Raw genomic sequence first — 7,358 nt, forward strand, 5'->3', positions numbered from 1 at the left:
TATTGCTTCAGTCGGTGGTCACGAGTCCAGTTTTTATATCACGATCTTCGCACAGGCCTTCATTTCAAATGGTTAAAATTTGACGAACGCTTCATCAATCATCCCAAGTTGTTCTTTTAATCATTCTGATAGCCATTCTTCATCGGTAAGAAAATTTGAAAACTTTTCAACATTTTCATCTGTTTTCGCTTCGTCAGCCGGCCGGATCGAGAATCAGCAAGGACGCTTTCTCTTATTTCAGAAATATCTTTCGGTTCATCAAACTCCTCACAAACTTCTTGTAACGTTTGGAAGGAGTTTCCCTCGTTGTTTTTAATTAGAAATATCAAGTTCATGTGGTATTCTACATTTTTCAGACATTTTGACCTTTTTGAAACAAATTTAATTTAATACTTGAACTTAATTTAAATTGTTATAGCGGTCGTAAGTTGCGTTATGACTGCTATAACGAAAATTAGTAATAACACAACATACACTAGCAACTTGGTTATCTGTAGTGACAGCAGCTGCCTACCGTGGCCGTTTCTGAACTTGTTGCCACATCACGTGTGTATACATACACTAGCCTACCAAAAGTATTCGGACACCATCACATTTGGTAAACAAGAGTTTATATCAATTAGTACTCACTTTCGGATCCAGTTGCGGCATTGATCTGTGGTGGAATACTTTGGATTTTGTTTTTGGAGGAATTTGTATCCATTCCTCCTCCAGTGCATTCTCCAGTTCAGCTGTAAAAGATAGGTATTTTGCTGCACCCTGGCATTCCAATTCATTCCAAAGGTATTATATTGCACTTAGGTCTGGACTCTGGACTGCCCATGTGGGTTGCTGTGTTACGTTTTCCTTAAATCAAGTTTATACACTACTCGGGAATGGAGCATTATCACGCTGGAAATAAAACACTCATTTGCATAGAAATGATAGGTTGTGGGCACTATGGAATTGCCTAAATTGTCAGTGTGCAACTTAGTACTGATGGTTTTAGGCACTACAGCCAACGGTTCAGAAGCAGCCCACACTATGCGTTCACCTCTTGTGAATTTCATTGTGGGTACAGGGACATTCAGGGAATATTCATGTGTTGTTGAGGCGGATCCCAGGGTTTCCCCCCATTAACCGCCGTTGTACATCTTGTGTAGAAGCTTACACCAACACCGGCCATTTTTATGTAGTGTGTTGGATGTGTAAGTGTAGTGATATGGTGTGATGTTATGTTTTCGACCGGTACCTGGCTCTTAGCAGATGGGAAGTAGCAACACCTGATCACCACGTCCCCCCCTCCATCCTCGCCACGTTGAGGCGGCCGGGATCTACTATCAACTGCTGGACTAACCTAGGGCAAAAGATCCGAGGGAGCCTAAATAAGGATGAAATGAAAAGGCTATAGAAGGAGAAGTTTGGGAGCTGGAGAGGGTACAATTTGCGGGTACAAACATTGCGGTCGATGACGTCCCCAAGTATATTCCACATCGCACACACGATCGTCTAATCTGAAGAATCTCGCTGACGCGCCAACTTGCCGCATACAGGGGCGGACTGGCCATAAGACTTACTGGGGAAACCTCCAGTGGGCCGGAGGCCGGTGTGGTTTTCAGTATTACACTCTGACCTCCGATACATTTTCTTTTGTTTTCCCCGATAAGAACTTTTGACCCAGTCTGCCTCTAGTTGCATAGGACCTGTGTCCACTCTCCATGGTCCATAAACGATGGAAAATGCACCACTCCAAATGACAGATGGTTGTCGTTTCTACAGATGCCTTGCCCATCGTTCGTTAGTGTAATCTGGGGCTTGTAAGCAGCAGTTCTACCATTGAAAACCCAAGCCATAAAGCTCTCTATTTAAGGATACTTTTGCGTATATCCAACACATTTTCCAAGGACATCGTTTCTTCAAGGATGATGTTTTGTTTGGGGGGGGGACTTGTGCGCACATACACCACCCTCTTTCTTAGATCATTTTACTAAATTGGGAGGCGCCTCCGTAGCCAGGTGGGAAGGAGCAGCAGTGCGTAGCACACGCTTCTTAATTAGACCGGGGTTCGAGCCCGTCACCACCAAATACGGAGGATGCGGAAAGGTCAGGGAATGATCACCGCATATTCCAGGAGCAATATGGCCTTAGTTGCTAATGCTCCTTAAAAAAAACAAAACAAAAAAACTAAATTGGGGTTCGAACATGTGGCTATCGTACACAGTGACAAATTACTGATATGACATCTAGCCATTAATCTTCTTTGAAACTTAAGCAATATAAGAGCCTTTACCGGTTACCGCTGCTCATATTGTTTTGTGTATTATCATTGGACGCAGTGTCCGAACAGATTTCGTAGGGCAGTACTGTATATATAGGCGCGCGCACACTCACGCACAATATATATATACCGTATTTGTTCTTCTCCTTAACCGATGGGAATCAGTTGGGGAGATGTAGCTAGAAGTTCCAGGAACGATTTATTGTGGTGTTTCGGACGCCTTTTCATGTGACAAACCGACTAGAAAATGCTATCAATTTACAGACAGCCACATCATGACGCCTATTGGCTTTAGCTGCCTCACTCCTCGCGCAACACAACTAAACGGAGAGTGGAGTTGCCAAGGGGAAAATGGAATTGGTAAGTTACTAACGAAAAGTGGAATTTGGCAATTACAGGTGACGATGAAATAATTAGTCGTCGAGCAGTTTAATTCAGCCTGGGGAGTCTGATCCCCCCCCTCAATGATCTTGTGCAGTGATTATTGTTACTTATGTTAATTCTTTCGCCTTTCAAGCGTAGTGTTCCTCAGCTAAAGACTAAAGCTCAGTACAATGTTTCGGACGACATTAACGGTACAGTGTTTTTCCTTCATTTCGAGTTTCCTCCGTAGCCTTCTGCCTCTCGGGACCTTGACTAGTTGAATGTTGCGCCCTTTCACCGGCTTTGAATTAATATTTTTCACGAACAAGGCATTTCATCGAGAATTGCCAGTGTTTCGTTTTTGTAAAGCAGTTTGCCAGACAGTACAGTTCAACCGGTTGGCCGATTGTTACACCCAGAAAGCAGTTTTGCTGCCCAATGTTCTTGTCTTAGATACGTTCAGTTATCTAAGACAAGGTAAGGTATCTAATACGACAGGTGTATTACATACGTTCATGTTATGCCATCCTGAAGAAGCGAGTAGATTAAATAAGTTTTTCCGCCAAATATTTAGCTTCGCTGTCCTCAACTAGAACCACAAATAATTTGATAAGCGGTGCTCATCAAATTCCTTCTACAATTGCGGAATTGATAAGTAGCTCTTAGAACGCGTACCTGTTTTATATTGGTAGTTTGTTTCTTACGTGCAGTTCCGCACGTGTCTAATTCTGTACGTGTAAGTTACCACGAGGCTGTAGTATCAAAAACGAAAATCAAATCATCATTGAAACATAATAATAGAAATTTTTATTTACTTTGATATCTTAAAATGATATACAACGCTGTTGCATGATCGACACGATCCTCCATACGATCTTATTACAAATTTCTAACACTCCAGTCTTGTCTTACTAACTGAATTGGAATGTCGCTGTTTGCTTTCTGGTAATAATTTATGCTGTGCCTTCGCTTAACAAAAAGATTTTTAAAAGCTGAAGCTTGTTTGATATTTCATTTAACTTTGAAGAGCGCACGCCTTAAGTAAATTTGCTAATTGAAACGTTTAATACGCTTATGAAAAAAAAAATACTATGAGATACGGGAAAGGAGAGGACGCCGAACAGGCACATGTACCCGCTACCTCGGATTCTAGACATTACTTCATTTTCATTTTACCATTTTGCTCGTCTGTGAAGGAACAGGAATTGATTTTCATTGATGGCATTCCTGAAAAGGAAAATCTTTGCCATTATAAACAGCCTATATTAAATAGCATTTTGCAGCTGCATCACTGTGATGTGTGCAGTCATTAAGAACAAAACTTTTAACGATTTATTTTTACTCACTGATTAGTTTTTGGATAAATTGATTACTAATAAAAAGGCATAATTTGATCATCGCTATCTATCCTCCATCCAATATTTGCGCGAAAATATTGGATGGAGGATAGAAGGGTAGAGGTAAGCCTCGTTCTTTACCTCCTTGTTTTTTTCATATAAACGTGTTGATGATTGTAAAAGCCGTCCTCATCCCCATAAGAACCAAAATTTCTGGACGCGTCACTGTCAACCACAGTAACGTACGTTTCTCTTCCGATGTCTAGAAGTTAAACTTTTCAACATTTCAACACGTAAATTTTCAGTAAACGTATTTTGAGAAATGGTGCTGCCATCTAGTGTAAATGAAAAACTCCATTCGCTTCAGAGCGTTTAGCAAATGGCTTCGTTAAAACTTTTATTTATGTTTTTTTAAAAATAAACTTAATCAAACAAATGCAGTGATATTTTATGGTCAGTTTCATTAAAGATCTCCCGTTAAAAAGAAATTAAGCGTTCTTTTAATTTTTATTATTCAGTAGTAATCAATACGAGTTTACCATGGGTCAACAGTTTCATAATCCATTGTAGCAATAGGAAGCTTCAAGCAAATAAATAAATAAAAATATTTATCAGATACGAAGCAAAAGAATATAAAAATGCGTAGAAAGTTCCCAATTCATATATAAACCTATCTAGGTATTTTATTGTAAAGATATCAGGAGCGTTGAGAGCCAGTAGAACCTCAGGGAAAATAGCTTCACCAGCTTACTTCACCTTTTCCTCCATTCCCCTTTTCTACAATTTACGACTGTGGCCTGAGTTTCCTTACATGATGTCCGGAACGATGCTGCTGACCGTCTGCTTACTCTCTCGATTACCCCGCTGATATCAGTAGTAATTTTATGTTATTTATCACATTAACTGTATACTGTGTAATGCAGAAAAGAATTTCAAGTTATAAATTACCGATATTCATGCTGTAGGAATAGGGAAGGACTGTATTTCGTGTCATATAAAAGAAAATAAAACTGGCAGGACTTAAGTAATTGTGCCTCAAGCCCGCTTCCGTGCAGTGTCCATTTGGCTTTCGCGGTAGTTCATTTTACTCGAATTGTTTCGTGTAGTTCATAGCTTGAAATGGAAGTTTAATAATGCAATTTTATAAAAAATTGAATTAGAAAAAAAAAAATAACTTTCCGGCGCCGGGAATCGAACCCGGGCCTCCTGGGTGAGAGCCAGGTATCCTAACCACTAGACCACGCCGGAGTATACTGTGCATCTTCTCAGAAAGGCTTATAACTATAAAATATGGCTTTGAATGTTTTAATAGAAAGGGAAATCGAAGTATGACAGTAGTACAGTGTAGCAAATGTAGATTCTTGGGCCACTAGCGCATGTTAGCGTCAGACATGTGCCATTTTTAAATATCACTTAATAAATAAAATAATAACAAAAATCTGAAATATGGAGGGGGAACATAATTTATTGTTTCGTCTGTGAAGCGAGCGTTGAAATTTAAGGAAATGATTCTCCACTTGAAGAAACAAAAATGGAAATGACATTTCATTTATGAAGCTATAAATGTTTACCTATTTACTAGAAAATGGAAAATACAGTACTACGTATTTCCAATTTTGTGTACTTTCCTAATTTGCCAGCATCTAACTATGCAGAGGCAAAGACTTTGAGCTGAAAATAAAATAAGAACAAGCAACTGTCACAAATATCGCAGATATGAATAAATTGTTATTTATAATCTTATTCAAAGGGATGCAACAGTGTTAAAATTAGATTTAAAATCGCGTGTAAAATATTTGTCACGTTAAAGATTTGTGTGTCCATTAATATAGTCATGTATGCACAGATGTTATCAGTACCAATAGCGCATGTTAAATATTCTATTTTTTTTTTTTTTTCCCCTCTTTTACCCTGTAGAAAAATGTGCTGTATGGCTGGCTGGCTTGGGATTGCAATATATTTGTTTTATAAACAATATATATTTGTTAACTAACTTTTAATCCAAAATGGATTGATGAGAACCTTGAATTTGCAGTCCAATTGGAACCAGATTTACAGTGTGTGTGTAGGGGAAGAATCTTGGGATACTCATATGGAGGAGTTTTTACTTCGTCGTGTCTTGCTAATAGTCGAGACGGCATGTTAGTTTAGTGAAATTCGTCTGAGATACATTGTTATAGAGAAGGGGCATCATACCTAGAATTGCTTGCGGTGTAGCTGGAAGTTCTATGTTTAATGCCCCTGCTTTCTATACAATAATATAGGGAAGAAATTGATGAAACCCAAAAATATGAACTGTATCAGTTTTGATATAGTTCTTATTTATAGGTTTGATAAGAAATCTATTAAATATTTTCACGTATTTCCCCTCTTGCGCAAAAATTCGCCATCTGGTTAGGTTATCTCCACAATGTATCACAATTTACCCTTATTTTCGCATCGGTTCAATGGTGTTAACCTGTAAAAGTTTTCATGAGGGCCATGCAATAAACATTTCAGGGCTGCACGCTGCCGCAGGCTACCAGGTTGACATGCATTATATACAGACCCTGTAGATTTTGAATTTGTCAATTGAAGATTTTGTCTCGCTGTGTGCCCAAAAACGCAAATATGCCAATACTTCCGAAGTGAACCTTTAGTCACTTCGGAAAACAGTTTATCAAATCTCCCGAGCCTCAAAACATTTTTTTAAAGAATACTAATAGTAAAATCAGTTCCTTAAATTGCTATACTTTCAAAACTTGTTTGAGATAATGTTTTATCAATAGTTATCGATATGATTGTTTCCCATATTTAAATGTTAAGGACATTGGACTCTTCTGGTCACTCTTCAGATGCTGAATCTTGATTTACAGTCTAACATATTTCCTGTACAAAGTTGGCAGGTTTTGTTTTCTTTCTATATTATGTTTTATTAGTCCATAACTGTTTGGCAACGTTAGTATGTACATGAAGTAGTCTACGAATCCAAATCGTGTAACAAAACAGTTTGATGTGTTTTGTTATCCAGTCAAGGGTCTATGGTGAGATATTTCCAGATCATTCTAAAAGCATATTTTTAATGTTATTATTAGTCCTTTTATTATCAATTGGTTTTGTCCCTATAGACATAGACAGCCATAAAGGCAAGAAGGGCTTGTCTTGATTAGGGATTGTCTCTCCCTAATCTGCCGACTATAAACATCTCATGCTCAAGCTATCATTTTAAGCTTCGTCCAGAAAAATAACCAACAATTAAAATTAAAGTATATAACAGTAACTATTTAAATTCTAGCTACCTATATCTGGGAGAAACAAATCAGCATAGTCTTTCTTTATCTAGGAATTAGGTAAAAGTGCAAGAAGTGAATAGTTTATTGAACGGAGGACATTGCTTGTAAGGGAATGACAGCCTCCAGACA

At 38.3% G+C, this 7,358-nt stretch overlaps 1 non-coding gene across 1 annotated transcript; it reads right to left on the reverse strand.

Annotated features, from left to right (window-relative positions):
* Positions 1 to 5,133: 5,133 nt before the first annotated feature.
* Positions 5,134 to 5,205, reverse strand: TRNAE-CUC (transfer RNA glutamic acid (anticodon CUC)). The gene has a single exon. It is a non-coding gene; the product is annotated as a tRNA-Glu (tRNA).
* Positions 5,206 to 7,358: the final 2,153 nt, after the last annotated feature.

This window comes from Mastigoproctus giganteus, chromosome 9 (genome assembly GCF_048544385.1).
Source record: "Mastigoproctus giganteus isolate SK-2022 chromosome 9, ASM4854438v1, whole genome shotgun sequence".
Lineage (NCBI taxonomy): Eukaryota > Metazoa > Arthropoda > Arachnida > Uropygi > Thelyphonidae > Mastigoproctus > Mastigoproctus giganteus.